Source organism: Vidua chalybeata, chromosome 4 (assembly GCF_026979565.1).
Source record: "Vidua chalybeata isolate OUT-0048 chromosome 4, bVidCha1 merged haplotype, whole genome shotgun sequence".
NCBI lineage: Eukaryota > Metazoa > Chordata > Aves > Passeriformes > Viduidae > Vidua > Vidua chalybeata.
Genome location: NC_071533.1, coordinates 42921417 through 42941018, shown reverse-complemented (window position 1 = coordinate 42941018; position 19602 = coordinate 42921417). Strand labels below are relative to the sequence as shown.

General features: G+C 34.9%; 1 long non-coding RNA gene across 1 annotated transcript; it reads left to right on the top strand.

Moving 5' to 3' along the window:
• Positions 1–331: 331 nt before the first annotated feature.
• LOC128786585 (uncharacterized) lies at positions 332–2436 on the top strand. The gene is made up of 3 exons (XR_008430348.1): positions 332–380; positions 468–514; positions 2357–2436. It is a non-coding gene; the product is annotated as an uncharacterized LOC128786585 (long non-coding RNA).
• The last annotated feature ends 17166 nt before the right edge of the window (positions 2437–19602 follow it).

The following is a 19602-nucleotide window of genomic DNA, read 5'->3' as shown; positions in this document are numbered from 1 at the left end:
ACTTGAGAGTATTGTGCTGCATGTGAAGACTTTATTGATCTGCCCTTCAATGAATAATCTACTTGCATGGAAAATATTCAGACAGCGTATAAGTAGCTACCACATAAGATAACACAGTGGAATTATCTGTAAGACAGATGGAATTAAGAACATGTAAATATTTTTTTATAGAAATGGAAAACAATAGTTTTGTGATCAGTGGAATGATTACTACCTTTTTGTTGTGCTTCAGGTTTTATGAAATCAATAGTTTTGTCCTGTCTAACAACTCTTCAGAAAAGAGAGTTGTATTGTTGTAATAATATGTAATATTAGTGAATTTCTATCCACCACAGGTACTAGGAATCCTTCTACCTTGGAAGATGAACTACTTTATACAAGTACTTTATTTTTGATTTCTCACACTATCTAGTTATTGCATGTTACTTCAGTGGCATTCAAGCAGATTAACTTTCTTCCCTTTGCAGATTGGAATACACGCACGGAACACTTCTCTTTTTTCCAGGTAGAACTGGTAAGTGTTATTTAAATCAGATACTTCCTAAAACGTTATGTTACTCAATAAAACTATGCAGTTTTCCCAGGTTGAGGCATCTTTCTCCATACCTTCTTACAAAAGAACTCAACTCTATTTAATTAGCATTGACGTGATATCCACTGATGATTGTACAGTGTGTTGCAATGTGATATTTCTTTTCATTGTGGGATGACTCTGCACTACTGGCCTCCATCATAACAAATTAAAGTTTAACCCATTCATGTTCTGGAAATAACGGGGTTTGCCAGGTACCACTACACTTCTGTGTAGGGGTAGAAACCTTCATTGGTGGAAAGATTGCATCTTGAATAATTTCATGGGGAAAATTGTAACCATTTTAGGATTTCTGGATAAATAGTTCTCAGACAATAATTAACAGCATCTATATACACACAGTAAAGTTCACACTGTTGAACATGGAGATAGAAATAAGGGAAAGAAGAACAAGTGAGAGAAATGAGAATCCAGTTTTCTTTATGCTGAAGATATATCAGATTCCTAGTAAGGTAAAGAAAGGATCAGAAAATTGAAAGAAAAGTTAATATTGAGCTCTAAGGCAGATGGAGTGTTGAGTCTATTTTGTTTTCTTTCTACTCTAAATGGTAGACTAATGCCTTCCAATTAAATGTGCATTTCAGAGTGGGAACATTCCTGTGGCCTTGTGAAAGCCAGACTTGAGGTGATTCATAGTAAGACTCTCCTTTGTGGGAATCCTGAATTAATCAAAATACTTACGGAGAAAATCATGTAGATATCCAATATCCTGTAAGACTGAACAGTGCTGCTCAAATTCTTTTTATATGGTCTATTTTTATTCATCTAGTTCCGCATAAAATGATACTGCCACATGAAAAGGATGTAAACATGATACTTCCCCTCCTTCTGTTGTGAAATAAGTCTTCACAGTGCTGTTAGTTCGGAAATTTAAAATACATTAATCAGTTACTATTTATTTATTAAACAGAAGAGTTGGCAGTGTCAGTTATATTGGAAGTTTGCCTTGCTGTGCTGGTTCCCAGAGTATCTCATACTAACTGTGAGAATTTTTCCTTCACTTTTAGAGCACTTGGTGGCCTCTTTCTTTTCTGTCTCCCTTTTTTTGACACTCAGCTGAGACATGGCCTGCATCTCTGTCCTGATACTATTAGTTCAGATGCAACAATGAGGAATTATTTCATATAATCCACTGAGCTGGAATCCAGTACAAAAGTACGGAGTATGTAAAATAAAACTAAGATTTGAACATATGAAATCTTCTTGAGAGTGAAATCTATGAAGAAAGGGATATTTGGTAGGAGTTGTGGAAATCCCAACATGGTTGATTTTTGTAGAACAAACAATCTTGTCTAGGAGGTCCTGTCTGTGTGGAGATATGCTGGATGATCTAACACAGCAGGGTCTGTCTAGGTTTTTTTTGGAATGGCATAGAAGGACTGGATGCAAAAGATAAGGAGAAAAGTTAACTTTGAAATCCTATATTACTGTTCTAATAATCTGATATGAAAATACCCAGCAACAAGAGGAACATTAATTGGAATTAAGGTGAACTGCTAAATTAAAACTCTCTCCAAAATTTCACCTAAATCCTTCTACTAGGTTGCTTATTTCTCACAAATACAAGAACACTTTTTCACTATGACTTTTCCTAACCTTTTTTGAAAACTATGATTTTTTCACCAGAAATTTTATTCATGTAACATCAGATATTGATAAATAATATTTTTGAAGGTTTTGGTGGAGAAAGTTACATGAGTTTGCAAAGGATGTTGTTATTATAAAGCTTATTTTAACTCATTTAATGCTTAATTTTCTTTTCAGTTTTCCCAGTGGAAATACTTAACATTCACATTGAAAAAACGCCTTTTTCAATTCTCTTTTTCAAATCACATTTGAGATTATTTTGAAGAAGTCATGACTTCTTAAAGGTAAGCAGAGTACTAGGGCTGTGGAAAAAAATTTAAATTGTTCTTTTGGTTGGTTTCACATCATGTCTTAAAAATTATATGAATTTTTGAAAGGTCTCCATGACTTCCAAATTGCGTTGTCTGATGCTAGGAAACAGCACCAGGTTCACTAATAAAGTAGAGAGTGTGAGGGAATCTACTTTGATATTGCTAATGCATTTCCATAGAAAGTTGTGTAATAATATCTAATAAATTCTGAATTTTTATGATGGCCAAATACATTGCATAATTTCAACATCACTGTTATATTTTAAGAGTGGTTGTAGAGCAGAAACCTGATACAATTTGTTTCTGTATGCTGCCACTGGCAATCCTGCACTAGAAGTGTGCCTTCTGCCTGGGAAAAAGAACGGTCTTCTATTGTTAGGCAATAATATTGAGTAAGAGATGGGATCTTGTGATGTGATGGAAAAATGAGATGTTCTCTTGGAAATACACTAGGAGATCAAGAATTTTCATGTAACATCAAAGCCAAAGGACTAAAGAACAGGCTGCTGCTTTGTAGAGGTAACAAGAGTATTTGTATTTTTTTTACAGTTGTTTTGATGTTATCTTCTAGACATGAACCAATTTCAGAGGGTGGGAACAGCTGTCCGTGTTGATAGGGATATCTTGTTACTGTTGCCTGCTTTCTTCTGACAGTGATAGTGACTGCTATCAGAAACAGGATATGGAAGTTTGACAATTCCTGTGTACTCTCATACATCCACTGTTTACGTAAATCAGAGGAAAATACTTTCACTCTGCCTTGCTTGTAGTTTTTATGGAGAAAAGAGCCAAAGAGACTAAATGAAAAGCTTGCATGCCAGATAAGTACTTCATTAAACATGCAGGAGAAACTGCATGCATTTCAGACGTGTAGCTTTTTTACTAATTTTTTCTTTCCTCATTCTGTAGGAGGATGGAACACAAAAACTTTGCTGTCTCAGTTTCAGCAATTGCATAACAATTTTGACCCCTGTTTTTCTGTTTAAAAATATCCAAACACTGTAAAATAGCTGCTGAATATTCCTACTAATGTACTCTGTCCAACTGTAGTCAATTTTGGTGCTTAGGATCTGCTCTGTTTGCAGTGACTGAAATGGACAGATTTTCTAAGTTTATTGGATTTGTTTCAGTATAAATTTTTTACCCTGCATTGCATTGCATTGCACTTCTTTTTTTCTTTTAATATGAAAGTATTTTAGAAAAAAGAACAAGATTAGAGTAGCTACTATACAGACTGTTCCCAAAAATCCCAGCAAAGAAAAGGAAGCTAAGATTGCAACAGATAAGGAATGTCATTATGAACATAGCTTAGGGCTATTCTGACTTGTAAATGCAGGAAGTAATTTTCCTCCTGGATCCTTTGTAAATATAGGAACAAAATAAAAGTCTGATGATTGCAGGTATAGTGCGTGGGAGATACTGAAAGGTCATATAAATATCTAGGCAACAGGATGAAGGTGCATGTATATGAACTCGTAACTTCTAACTGTTAAAATTTTTAGGATGCTACCACTAATCCACCAGTATCTGTGATGAAAGTACATAACTCCTTAATAGTACTTCCCTTATTAACAGTCAAATAATGTGGTAAGATGTCCCTGTTCTTATGCTCTGAACAGTATGTTCACAAAATTGCTTAGAGAAACTCTTCAATTCTTTTTCCATTATGTCAGCTACAAGAACTACATGCAGAAGCTTTAGGCACTTTAATAATTAACTGGAGAACTGTCAGGATTGATTAAAAATCTCAGACAAACACCATGTATATGAAACAAATTAACCCTGCTGAGATAATAAATAAAAAAAAATTCCAGAACATTACCTTCTTCTTTAGTACCGATCAAATAGTGCATATGTTTCTCTCTACATGCACATTTTATAGGTTTATCTCTATGACTTTTTTTTTTTTTTGCTATGATTTATGGGTAATTACCAGTTTTTATTTACAGCAAAACCAACAGTACTCTCACTGCTTTCTTATGAGCGTTTGTTATTATGCGCATGATCTTTAATGTGCATTTGTATATTATGTACATGATCATCAATCTCTTTATAAATATGTTCTTTAGAAGGACTTTTTTGGCACTAGAATTAAGTTGCAAATCTTGCTATTGTGATTTTAACTCAATTGCATTTTTCAATTGTATTTCACAGTTAATTATTGTAAATTAAAATTGACATGTTCAGCAAAAAAATATAGTTTATTGTTTATCTGGCTATCTCATTTTCCAGTTGCATATTTCCTGCAGTTCACTGATTTTTTCTGATTTTTTTTTTAATATTTTATCTGTAAACATTTTTCCCTTACTATTTATTCTGCATTTTAAATTAATTATTTCCCACTTCTCTGTTTGTTGGAAATAATTAATAACTAAACCCTGAGGCCAAACCAATTGCCTTCCTTTTAGATTCAGACAAGCATCTCCCAAAACAAACAGGAGTGAAATTCTAGTGACATAAACAGTTTACACATTACAGGAATTCTTCCTGTAAAATTCAATCTACAAATTGAAGTTCTTAATGAAATCACAACACTTAGCATGAAATAAAATCTTTTGTCTAGGTGGGTAAGGGGTTGATGTGGTGGTAATCTTGCAAGTTGTTTAATTTCTCAGGGTTTTCTAAAGTGCTATTTTGCTTTCCTCCACTAATGAAATGCTTGCTAGGTGCAAAGAGCAGCACTGGATTGTATAAAAAGGACAGTTAAAGTGGTTAAAGAGCTACCCAGAAGTTTTTTTAAAACATTCCATAGCCACCAAGTGCCCATATGAATTTGTTCATACAAAATACTATCTCCTTTAAAGAAAATTGTAAAAGCTCGTAGACTTCTTGAAGGTGGGACTTAATCTTTAATGTCTTCCTGTTTCAAGTGCTCCACTGAAAATTGTAGTCATTCATTTCTGCACAATCAAACATAGAAACTAAAGAGTATGCTTCATTCATGTGAGAACAGGCACTGTAGTAAAACATAACATAGCAGTACAGAGTGTGATTACAAGATTGGGATTTCTCCAATGTATTTAATTTTGCTTAAATTTCTCTTTGTCTGGATCCCAAACAAAATTATGGATATCAAAAAGAAAAATTATGAAGCAATTAGCATTCCAGAAATCGTACAACAGACTCTGGGGGAAAGCATGCAAGCAAATTAAATAATGCATATTTCATTTCAATAGGGATTAGAAATTGTGCTGATCAGTATATAAACAAAAGATGGCAGTTAATTTTTAACTCTAAGTGAAGAAAAATGTTTAAATTGAATCAGCTGAATTGAAAATTAAATTTAATATGGTCCATTCACTTCAGAGTTTGACTCAGTGATCCTTCTGGGTCCCTTCCAACTCAGATGATTCTGTGGTTTGATGCACATTAGAAGGATGGAAGGTTGGCTTCAGTGGCTCTAAGTGTAGGCTGCTTTTCCTAGAAGAGGCTCACCTACATAACCCATATTCAGCAAAAAAACTGTGTTTCTGAAAAAGGGGTTCTTGGTGTTTTCTTGTTAAGAGAAAGAGTTTTGATTTTGTTTTGATATTAGTCATGTAAAGGTTTAGGGGCTATGTCAAAACATGGGCTGAGTAAGAGATGAAACCAGACAACATTGTGTAATATTTCTATTGGAACTTCTGGCATTATTTAGAACATCAGTATTATTTATTTTGACCTCCATTTTTCACTCTGTTTTCTAGTTAGATTTTTAAGTCTTCAGTCCCAGACAGAAGCTGCTGGTACTAACTTCTGCAAGTTCCTCTTCTTCAGTAAGGGCATTTTGAGAAAGCAGTTTAGGATCAATGTCAGTGGCTTGATAGACCTGATGACAGAGTAAAAGGCTTCAGCAAGTTCCTGGATGAAAGAGGCTCTTGAGTGTGGTGTAGCAAAAAAATAGGAGAAGGAAAGAGGTTGCCTGTTCCTGTAAACACAAACAATTTTTCATGTGCTAGTTCTATCTTTGGCTGAGAAGAACTTGTTGGTAGAAGATAATGAGAGCAGTCTGCCACTGCCTAAAGACCCCATAGTATTGCATCAGATTTCCCTGGTTTTCCATACACACTCTACCAATCTTATAACAGGAAGTTAAGATTTATAATGAACACAATTTTTCTGAAGCAAACTTTTTTTTACTCAAACTACGGCTGCTGATTTTGCAATTGCTGTTTCTTCTGAGAATAAATTTCACATGGAAATGTCCCAGAAAGTAAGGAATTCACAAGGCATTTTACTGGCAATGTTTCTCACCACATTTTCTTTTTAGTTGGTCCATAGATCTTTCATATTCTTCTGTTGTATTGGCTTGTGCAAGGTTTCTAGTGAGAGAGAAGACATTCATATTTGTTAAAAAATGGTTTCATAGTGTACCAGAAATTGCAAAATTTTTTGGAAATTATTGATGCCTGGAATCCTCTGATGCAGAACATTCATGTGCAGAGAAATGAATTTTTTTTTTTCATAACGAACTAGCAACAGACAGCCTAAAGGCAGAGAAAAAAACCTGAAGCTAAAGGAGAAAAAAATTTAAATGTAAAATTTAATCCCTCAAAATTTCAGCAGACATAAATATCATCTATGCTTTGAAAATGAAATATTTAGTTAATCCAATAGGCTTTTCTCCCCAAGACCAACTGTACGAAAGAAATGCAAGCCTGGTCATGTACTTATAAACATCTTTCTGCGAGATCAGGATGTGGGTTTGCTAGTCATCCTTGTGCCTCCACGATCCACACCAGTGCTGATGTCAGTCTTCCCTAGTGAGATGAACTGGCTCAACCTTCTGAAAGCTGTCACACACATTGTGAGGTACAAGGACTGTTGGATTACTGTGGCACTTTGCCAGCAGCTGGCTTGTTTAGAGGAACATCTCATTGAGGAAGCCTCTAACAGGACCAAAATGGTATAAGCATCTGGCAGTGAAGGATGGGGCAGCATGGATATAGGCAGGTTCTTGATTCCACTGTCTCTTCCCTTTTAACCTGTCATCCTAAATTTCAATACTACCTGTGTATTGAAGCGTGTTCTCCAAAGCTGTGGCTTTTCAATAAGCCCACTTTTGTTGCTTTTTTTTTTTTTTTTACACAAGAAACAGAAGGTGGTATATTTTGTTTCATTTTTTATCACAGAGCCTATGTAGTAAAAGTGATTATCTGTGAGCAGGAAAAAGCCCCAAAAGAACATGCACACATATTTCTCTATCTAACATTTCTTTTTGAAAAAACTTAGGAATCACAGGTGCTACAGATCACAGGTTTATTACTACATATTGGAACAAATTATAGCAAACATGGTAATTCTGCCTTTTTATGAAGCTTCATTCATAGTAATGTAATGTGACCTTCAAAAACCTGTCTGGCTACTTCAAGTATTTACAAGAGCATAGGGAAGGTATGGTGTGCTGTTACGTAGACATTTTTAAATATAAATGGAAAGAACGTGTCTTTCAACTCTTTACCCAATCAGTTTCTTTACTTCTAAAATGTATTATAATTTGAAGCCTGTTTGCAATATAGTATGATGTCTGTAGGACAACTAGTGTTCATGAAAAAATAGGAATTGTATTTGAGTATCAGTTACTAGTTAAAAAATAAAATTGTTACCCCTGCACAATAGGGTAGTCACAGCACTTAGCTATTCAGGGTCAAAGTGAGTTTCAGTCCCAAAGACGTCATAGATTCTTGAGAAAAAATATGAGTTTAAGCCAATAATGATAGAAATGCTTTCTGTGGTGAAACAGCATATATTACCATTGAAATAGAACTATTTTGGCCTGAGGTCCCTACCTGCAAAGGAAAATAATGTTAGTAATTGCATCTAATACTCCTAGTCTGAAACAGATTTTAAAAAATTCAGGACTGTGTCTATAATTCACAATAAATTTTTCATATGAAGTGGTTCTAGTTTTCCCCTGAATGTTAAAAAAAATGTTAAAAGCCTTTTCAACATGATGCTAGCACAGAAATCAATCTTTTCTTAGAAATCACAGGGAAATCAGAGGTATGAAAATATTTTAGTAATTTAGAATTTGGTGTTTTAGTGTGAGGAATCCTGCCTTAATAAAGTAATCTCATTTAATTTCTTGACTGAAAGGATTGCTTAGCACTGGAACAGGCTGCCCAGGAATGTGGTGGAGTCACCATCTCTGGAAGTGTTCAAAATACACTTGGACATGGCATCTGAAGACATGGTTTAATGGTGAATATGGTGGTGTAGCTAAGTTGACAGTTAGATTTGGTGATCTTAATAGACTTTTCCAACCTTAATGATTTTATGATTCTATAATTTGGCTTCCATTTTGAAAATTGTCTGCTTTTGCAAAGACAAAAAGTGCTGTATCTCTCTAAATCTTGCAGCAGTGTCCTCTGAGTGTAAATTCCTTCTTTAGCCTTTCAGTCCATTTTGCCCTCTTGCTTTCCAAGCTTAGAAATGTGATTTTTTTTGATACAATTTGCAAGCTGTATAATTAGGACCACATAGAGATGCATTTCCTTCACAGTCCTAATCAGCTGAGCAATTCCTGCTGTCAAATAGGCCAAGAAAGGAGATGAGGAAGGCAGGTATGGTAAAATCCCCAAACTTCGTTCTGGGCAGAATTGATGTTGAAAGGATACATGAGCACTGAGAATATTCTATTCCATCCCTGTCTGTCATGTCTAGAGTTTCCTTAATATAGCAGCATATCGTGGCCTAGGAAGCCCTCTGATATATTGGATCCCTCCTTTCCACAACCATTTCCAGGCCAGTATAGTACAAACCCCTCCTTTTCTCAGACTAGACTAGATGTGTTCTTTCAGTTGAGCAAGGGTAACTCAGAAGAAATTAAAACATTTGTGTGGTGTCCTTATGCTGCTAACAGCACTGGGCTTTTTCTACCATAAACAGAAATTTCCCATCTTTCATCAGGATGTGCACATGGAATTAGAACCTCTGCAGTTTCAGGCAGAAGCTGACCTTACAAACGGTTTCATGTTTCTGTGTATTTTTTTCCTTCCCGTTACACTACAGTAAGCATTATTATCAGTTATTCATTAGAAGATAAAATCCTGCGGCCCATTATTCTGTGTATAATTTCTAAACCTCTGGATCTGGTCATGGAAAGTAGAACTAGGCAGCCACACTCAGTGATTACAAGAGAAATCAAAAAAAGGGGAAAAAAAGAGGATAAAACGTGATTTCTCTTTAGGAAGGAAATTCCTAGCCACACACTGTCACTGTATGGTGGATCTTTAGACCATTGCTTGCCACCATTTGACATGAACTATTTATCGACGGATTGGAGTTCAGACTGGTTGTGGGGTGTGATGGTGGTCTGAAGATGAGTAGACCCAGAAGCACCATAGTATAGCCCATGTAGAGAGTATTAAAAAAAAAAAAAAGCAGAACCACAAAACAGGCCAGGTTGGAAGGGACAAAACCATCTGGTCCAATCTTTAATTGGAAATGGAGCATAGATGAGATTATCAAATACTCTAGATCATCAGAGAGCTCTTTGTCCCAGAGGATATGCCCCTAAGAAGGCTTTCCTGCAGCTTGTATAGATTCTTGCCCGCCTCTTTATCCTTTATTCCCTTGACTGGTACTGGCTTTTGTTCCCTCATTAGAATTTTGACACTTCACCTCTCAGACTGTGGACTAATTACAGCCAGTGAGTGACAAATTTGTTTTCAAGTTCTTCTTTGTTTAGAGAAGAACACATCTGGTGAATGTATTTCACCAGAATTCAAGTGAAACTTACCCAATACTAGGGTGATTCTAAAGAACAGGGAAAACACACTGATTCTGTGTCCTCTATGGTGATCTCAGGCTCTAGAATCTCTTCGTTGATGGATTCCTTTACTTCACATTCTCATCCCTGACCATCAGACACCCTACCTCAAAATGTAAAAAGATGAAGTTTTATGTGTGGAAAGGTCAAATATGAAAAATAATATAATTTCATTTCAGCCTGGCACTAACAGAACATGAAATTAAAAACAATACTCTACTTGATAAGGAAGAACTTACTGCATGTAGAGAGGCCCCAGTTCTCAACTATCAAATGTTCTATCTGAAACCACATCATTTAGAACAGGAAACCCAGAAAAATATGTTTCCTCCAGATCATATTGACGTAATGGTGTATATAAGGTAATTAATATTCTGGATTTCAAACTGGCCTAATGGAATCCTCCAAGGCAAAATGATATGAGAAAGCAAACAAAACATTTCCTTTCTTTTCCAGAGAAAGATAAATAAGAATATCTAAGTAAGTCCTGACAAGCTTTAAAATCTGATATGAAGTTCAATTGTATAATACCACCTAAACAGGATGCCAGAGCTGTTGAGAGTTGGTTGTTCCACTAAATAAACCTTGTTTAGGAGCAAAAAAGTAACAGTTGGTGACCAGGAACTTTTTCAATCCAGAGCTAAAATGCTGTATATCAGACTAAGAAGTTTAAAAAGCCTAACCATTTTCTAGATGTTAGAGCAAGCAAAACAAATAATCTCACAAAGTGTTTACTGTTTGAGCCATTTAGTTAGGAAACAACTCTCAGTTTTTCATGCATAAAAACTGCACGAAAATAGCAGAACAGATCTCTGAATGGTGGAGAACAATTATTTTGGTATTGTATCCAACTTAAGCTTAAAGAGCAAACAGATGTGCTTGAAGTTTATTAGCCTTTGCACTGTCTTTTCCCTAATTCGATTAAGTAGATCGAGAGAAAGCGAGAATGTGATTTCTCTCTCCACATAGAGGTGGTTATTGATATGCAGCAGGCTGAAGTCAGTGGTTATTGTGACAAATTGATTAAATTTTCTCTTTTGGAATATCTCCCAGCTTCTGCTAAAAGATACGCTATCCTCATGGATTTTAAATCTGTTCTTTTAATCAAAAGTCTGATGTAAGTCAAAAAGTTTGTGTTTTACCAGCTTCAAGTTCTTGCATTTTCTTTGACCGCCAAGTTAGAGGGTGGTGCAGGATGTAAAAAAATACACTGATCTCCACTAGATTTAATGAGTACAGTTTAAAACTAATTTTACACAAATTTATGACTCTATTTATTTTTTTGATATGTGAGTGGAGTTATGTATCCAGTAACAGATATGCAAACCCCTCAAAAGCTGCCAAAGAATACAAGTTATACAAGCGGGCATGTCACAGGCTGACTTGGGTGACTCACGTCTTGGCAGCTGCCCTATAAACAAAGCTACTGAATTGGTTGAATCTGTCAAATCGTAAAACCTTCTATGCAGCTCACTTTCAAAGATATGCTGTAAAGAATTACTAGAGAGTGAAAATTTGATCAAAATGCATTAATTACTAATGATTTGAAAAATTAGACTAGGCTTTAGAAATTAGATTATAATAGTTGTATTTCATTCTCTTAGTTTTAATCAGATATGAATACATATTAAATCTAAACCAAAGATTTGCAAATCAAAATGCATTCTCTTAGAATTTCCACTTCTGCTTTGGGAGTCAGCCAAACACCAATGCCAGAGCTTCTGATCATCTGAAAATTTTTGAATATCAGGTAAATATTGAGGATCCTGTAGTCATAGTTGCTTTAAAGGTGATTAGAGTCCTGCTTATATATTCTGAGTGTTTTAAATATTCAAAAACTTCTGGAATGCAAGGAGAAAAAAAGTAAACTAAAGAATTAGAAACCAGTAACTATGATTCTGCAGGTCAGATCTTTCCTCAAAGCTATAGTACTAGAGAGGTAGCCAGGTTCCAAGACAGGGTAGTCATGCTGCTGATTAGCAGTTATTTGCCAGTTTCTAGAAGTGTAAAATGTATTTATAATCCACGGTTCAAGAGCAATGAGTGTTAAGCATTAACAGTTGTTGAGGATAACTTTGCTGGGTTGCAAGCCCCTTTAAGAAAATCTCAGTACTGGAAATTTAGAATGATTACTATACTGTAATTACTTTGCAGTCTTTATAGGTAGATTTGTGTTAATCTGCACCTGAGAGATGAGGTGCAAGATGAGACTTTTGTTCTCTTTTCAATTCTTCTAGAATGCTTATTTTTTGACTTTCAGAACTGAGGACTCAATCACCTCTGCCTGGAGGGGAGTGAAAAGTATTTATAGTCAATTTGCCTAGACATTAGCATTTTACTTAGAAATTGCGTGAAAACTCAATTTATGCATATTTTCAACTACCCTTAGCAAATCTTCACAGTTTGTCGCATGCTCTGGATCAGCATTTACTGTTAGATAACAGTAGTTAGATTTAGTTCCTAAGTTCATCTTAACTAATTTCTTCTGCATTTTCTCTAAAATTGTGCAGCTCAGAAGCTGTAACCCAATACATATGGAGATGAATTTTAGTTTTCTGGGATAGGCCAAAATGACTTTTAACTGAATTTTTTCTTGAATTTCAAGAAATTAAGGGATGCTGGAAGGAAAGTACTAAGAGACTAAGACAGCTAATGCAGCTCACTTTTATCCAGAAGGTGGAGAACAATGCTATGCAGGAGAGAAGTCTTGGAGAGAAGTAGAAAATTCCATCTTGTTTCTTTGGGGGATTCTTGCATAGCTTTCACCTTCCTTGACTGCAAGGGCTGTCCAAAATTCTTAGTCTTCACAGAAAGATTGGCAAAGAAGGAACACTCCATCAGGACCAATTTGCAGTTAATGCAGTGAAATATGCTATGCCATTATTTTTTGTCTAGCACAGACTTGAAAACAGATTCAGCTGACTTGTCGGCTAGTTCAGGCTCACTGAAGTTGATGACATCTTAGCATTTCCCTGAAGCTTAGCATGCAAATCCTGCTTTAAATACAGATGTTTCCCCAGCATGACAAATATTTTAGTACTGAAGTGTCATTTAACTTGAGAACAAAAGTGCTTTGTTATAAATGTAGCACAAAGGCTTGAAATTTACAGAAATGAAACACATTTAGTTTATTTAAAATGATTATTATTGCTTTTCAAGCTGTTGCCAATTGAAGAGGCCAAAACCAATGTCTAATAAGGTTTTAGTCCTTATGTCTGTTAAACAGACTCCACAGATGTTTGTTGGCACCCTGGAGTATTTTAATTTATGCTACAAATGTTTTTTCAGGGCCAAATGTTTTAAGAAACTCTCACTGGAAATGAAGTTTGAATTTCACTCCATTGTGTAGAGTGAGTACTGAATAATTTTTCTTCCTTAAGCTGTTTAAACAATTTTTTCCTAACAGTATGGTACAATGACAAACTGAGTGAAAAATAGTGGCCAATAGGAAACCTACTATCCATACTAATATTTATACAGACTCTTTGTTGTTCATAGGAATGAACCTTACTCTTTCAGCCACACTTTCAGCCACCATGTACATGTCATAGACAAATATCTGTACGGCAAGATACAGCTATTTATCTTCAGTTCAGTTGAGTGGCATAAGCTTTGTACTTTATAGAAACATTTTGTTCTATGTTTGCGCATTTTTTCTTGGCCTTTTTTTTTTAATGTTTGACATATAAGACATAATGGGCAATGACAAGGAATAATGAGACTACTCAGATGATATGTTTGATGATTTTTCAAGTAACACCGTCCCAGAGGTTGGCCTAATGACCATATTTTTGGTTTTGGCCACAGTGTAGCACAATTGTACTTTTTAAGCAGAGCCTGCTGTTGTATTCAGTGCACGGTTCTGTTCAATAAATGAAATGTCATTGTATGTTCTTTTATGCCTTTTTGGAGTTTTGGCATTATTGTTTTATTATGTTTGCCCTTCTGCAAGTAAAAATTAACAATGCTAGCAGCATAAAAAAAGAAGGAAAACTCAATGAAAAAATATAAATTTGCCCTTATGGTCTTAAATATATTTTCCAACCTAAGTGATTCTACAATTCTAAAGACTCTGTAATGATATAATTTGGAAAATGTCCCATGTATAGCATCACAAACCTTCCAGTGACTGTGATTATCTATGATAGTATATAAAATAGTATGTAAGAAATTATAATAGATAAGAGCATAGATTTGCCGCTGCAGGTGGCATTTGAGGGATCCATAATACCTCAAAGATTATACATCAGCTAATGTATGATTGTTTAAATTAAAGAGCAAATCGAATTTTGATATATTTCAGGGACTGAGAAGGAAAATGAAGCAGAAAATTCAACTAGGTAAAACATTCTCAATAAAATGTAATTTATACAGATTTAAGCTTATTTCATGATATTAAGACACTAAATTTGGGAGATAAACATCACTGAGAAATAACACTTCCCAACTTTTATAGAAGTTACTACCTCCAGGGACATGCAGAAATAGTGACTATTGCTCTAAAACAAAAGATTTATATTGTATGTGTAGGTTGGGATATATGTACATATATCTTCACATATATGTGTGAAGATATATGTACATATATACATATATAGAGATATAGACATGTAAAAAAATGGTAGCTGCCTTGCATTAATATGTACCAAGTACAGTACCAAGTACAGTAACTCTCCTAAATCAAAACAACAGCAATAGTTTTGATAAGTGTCAGCTAATTTGTAAGCATTGCTGAAGGCAGTGTATTTAAACAGATTTACAATTGCAGAGAAGGACAAAAGCTCCATAAAGGAATGCTGTATGTGTTTGAAGTGAAATTGCCAGAAGGATTTTGTACAAAGAAGCTCTTTCATTTTTGTAAGAACTGTTTCAGAATAAGGTCAAATGCTGTATAAGATTCTGAAGTGTTACTTATTTAAACTAGGTAAATCTGAATAGCTAGATGAGCTAAAATACAACTGTTTTTTTCTGAAGAGTTTTACATTCTTATATTCCAAAAATATCTTTGGTTCCTCTTTGCTTCTGTGGGTTTTGTTTGCAGCTATGGGAAAGTGCATTGAAAGTTATCTATGTGTGGGGTTTTTTTTCTGCAAGCAAACAGAAGTGTGCTCATCCTCATGTTCTACAGTGAAGAGTTCAAAGCTGCCTGACTGAGAGCCTGATTTCTTTTTCTTCTTTCCTTTCTCAAGATTGTGGCTGCTGGGGAAAGGTTCCATTGCAAAGAGAAAAAAATCTACTGAGATATCTTGAGCAATTTCTTTGATGTGGAGCATCATGTGAACTAATAATCTGGCTTTACAGTTTCTCTGAAATCAGTGCAGTGAGTGATGTCTTAAGTGAATATGTTCTTGGTGGCTGCTGAAGAAGCACAGCTGTTTTGGTGTAGCTGGAGTGTAGCTCACCTCTGAAATGCTTGTGTTTATGGTAGTCCAATGTAAAGATGAAGAGAAGGAATTGGCAGCATCAGGGTGACAAATAAGGGATCAGGTAGATCTTTTGTGTTCTGCTTGGATGTCACTACCATAAATCTTTGCTTGATGAGGGTAAATCTAGGGCCTTCAGCCATTCAGAATTCCTGGGTCAGATGTCAGACCTGTCACTAGGTGATTATCCTGTCCTGTGCAGCCTCTCTTCTGTGTGAAAGGAGGACTAGGAACCCTCTGATGAAAGTGAAAGCTAAAAAAGTGCAATTCTGGTAGCAAGAAATTAATTCCACCCCTGCAGTAGTAATAATCTCTGTAAAGTTTGCCCAGCAGATACTAGTAGTGAATTAACACAGAACTTGTGAAAAATAAAAGGACCTGAATATATAACTGTTTCAAATCCTTCTTTGCTGAATGATTGCTTGAAATAGTTCAATTTTTTTATTAAGATTAATTTTTACTGTGAAGATCCTGATTTTATCCTCTGAATCCCTGAGAGAATAGTGTGTTAGACTGTCTTTGTACAAATCAGAAAACATCCAGATTTAAATTTGGGCTACAGTGCATAGTAATGGCCTTTCACTTAAACAGTGGGGTTTAAGTTACTTATTTTAAAGATGTTCCAGTTTTAGCCTCTTTGCGCCTCATTTTACCGCATCTGATCTCTTCCTGTTTACTGTCCCCATCAGAGTAACAGCATTATGCTTGTTTACTGCTCCTTTCTGTTTTAATTTTAAATTTGACCTGACATTAAGCTGTTCCTTTATGTACTGGAGGGGAAAAAAAAAAATCTAAGTCATATGGTATTATCTTTCACTTTCATTGCACCATCTGGATTCCTGGAGCTGGAGCTGAAAGCTGTCAACATCTCTTGATGCAAAGCAAATAGACGTAGCTAAAAGGGAAGTTCAAGCTGGAGAATCATCCTGTCAAAAGTTTAGAGCAGTTCAACACTGGAGGAAGGAAATAATCATCTGTCAGAAGAGCCTGTCCTGCCCCAAAGCCATATCTTTGGGTACATAATGCTTTCCTTTAAAGATTAGTCTCATAGTCACGATTTCAGTGGAAATCAAGTTTTGGTTTTATTGAAATTTATTTTTGGTTCACTGTTTACTGCAAAGCTTGTGTTCCAAACAAGAGGAAAAGGTCTAGTCTCTCAAAACTGGACTTCCTTAATTTCAGAAAACTACAAGAAGGAGTTGTTACTCATGGTTCACCCCATTAATAACAAAATTGATACCATATGATTTTATGGCACTCATAATACAAGTAAGTTCCAGGTCGTTTTGAACTCTACAGAGTGCAATGAACAATCCACATAATTATGTAGATTATATACCTCTTAAATGCCTTGAATTAAGGCATGAAACAATCTAAATAAACTAACACTGTCACGTAACAAAGCATTTGAAATGCCTTATGATTTTGGCTTTTCTGTAGGATCATAAGCACTGAAAAAAACGGAGTTCATTAGTAATATTTATTCTTTATCCCTAAGAAAAATCCTACTTGAAACTCTAAGTACACACTGAAAAGTAAACTTGTCCCACATGGGGTTGAGTGTTCATTCCAAATCATGATCATTATATCAGTCTAGAATATTACTTGTTATTTTATGTTCTTGGCAATTAGCGTTACTCATTTAAAATATTTATTTTTTCTTTTGGCTGAGTTTCTCTACAACACTGGAACAGTTGTCTTAAAAATGATGGTCTCTCGGGCAAAATAAATTAAGTCTTGGAATTATGTCAAGACTTTTAACTGAAGATGAAGTTTCAAAACAATCTTTATGCAAAAATTCAAACTCACTTTCCCCCCTCAACTCCTCTTTCTACCTACTGATTCTCTGGTATTTCTCTCTTTAAATCAAACATATGCTCTCTTTCTTTCTGACTGGAAGTCTTCCAAAGTTTGGGGGGAAGTCTTACAGGAAACCCTCCCAAAACATATGTAGAACTTGTTCATCCTGTGGAGATAAAACCCCCAGATGTGTTTAAATTCAGACTATCTGAAACTGGAAAGCTGTAATTGGTTTGGGGCACTTTTTAATTAAAACATAGAATTTCGATGGTTATTTTTCACATTATGATTTGCATCAAGGATTTTGCTTCACTGTACATATTTCTTCCAGTAGGTTCCAGATTTATCTTAGTTTAAATGTTTATTTGATTCTGAGGTTTTCTTATCAGATTATCAGATGGAAATCAGTGCACTATATGCCTTTCATGAAGTTTTCTGTATGGTTTTGATTTGAAAATATCTGTCTTTTGAGTTACAAAATTAATCTAGAAGAAAAGGCCTATACATGTAAGATACAATTTAAATTCTTTCCCAGATATAGGCTTAGATTTTTCTGGTGTCCTGGAGTCTAATTGCATGTTTTATGAATATAATTTTTTCTTGTGTGACTATTGATATACCACATAAATGGAATATTAGAATAATGCCAATTAATAGATTAGAGTTTTATAGAAGTGCAATATCACAAGTTAATTGAGCAATGACTAAAATGATTAACTGCAAGTAACTTCACATTTCTTTCTGGTTCTTTCCCTTCACGGAGCATACGTTGGCCTCCTGGTCTTTTATTACTACCATTATTAAATTATTTATTCTTTCACTTATTCCCTGGGGAAGCCAACCCACCCTGTTTAGCAGAAATTTCTTTTGGGGTATCAAAAAGCACAGATGAGCAAAAGCAATCAAGTCAGCAATGTACCATCAATCATATTCCTATCATTTTTTTGAAGTGAATAAGAAGAAGCTGCTGAGTTATTGTCCTAGTGGGGAGTTTGGTGGTTTCAAGTTTTGCATGTACAATCATTATTGTTAAACCTTCCCTAGTTTCTAGACTACATTGAAACTAGATTATAAACACAACAGGATTATGAATTTAACAAGGAGACACACAGAGGTAGATATTATTAGCTTTAGGACCCAACTAACACATGCTGACTTCAAGTTTTTATCACATCTCTTACACTATTCTGCCATGTATTGGGAAGTGCTCTGATTTTAATGAGACAGACATAGAAACAAATACTATGAAATCAGATAGTAGTTTTTAATCCAGAGTTATAAATGGATGCTGTCAGGGATGATAAAGGTGTGGCTAGCATCCTGTGTGCATTCAAAATGGGCTTTAAAAATAGTGTTAACATACCCAAAAATGCAGGCATTGGGAGAAGGATGAGCAATTCAAAGTATGTGAATTTCTTGTCTGTTTCTTTTCTTCTCCCTAAACAGACTTATTGCTCCCTGACTTCCACAGAAGGTAAGAACTACCGTTTCCACCTTTCAGTAGCAAAAATCAGTGGAATTAAAGTCAGTACTCCTAAGAAGGGTGAATATTAACTTTCCAGCTTTCCCAGGAGCTATCAAATCTTCTTATGCTATGAGCCGAATTAAATTACCATGCAAAAAATTATTTTTGTTAGGCATGTAACCCATGAAGTATGCAGAATTTTTTGCATAAATATAGCTGAGGATTGCCCTGGATTCAGAAGTACTGCTCAGGATGTAGGAAGCTCAATTTTTATTCTATTTTATTCTTATTTTATTGCTACTATATGACATGCTATATCTGAGAATATGTACTGTGAAAGCAAAAGGTACATGTATAAAACATGATAAAAACCATGTAAAAAACATGATAAAAACCATGTATAAAACATGATAAAAACATGTATAAAACATGATAAAAACCATGTCATATAGCATATGACATGTATAAAACATGATAAAAACCATGTAAAAAACATGATAAAAACCATGTATAAAACATGATAAAAACATGTATAAAACATGATAAAAACCATGTCATATAGCATATGACATGCTATATCTGAGAATATGTACTGTGAAAGCAAAAGGTACATGTATAAAACATGATAAAAACCAGATTATTCAGGATTGAATTGGGATTTTACTCAATGAAGG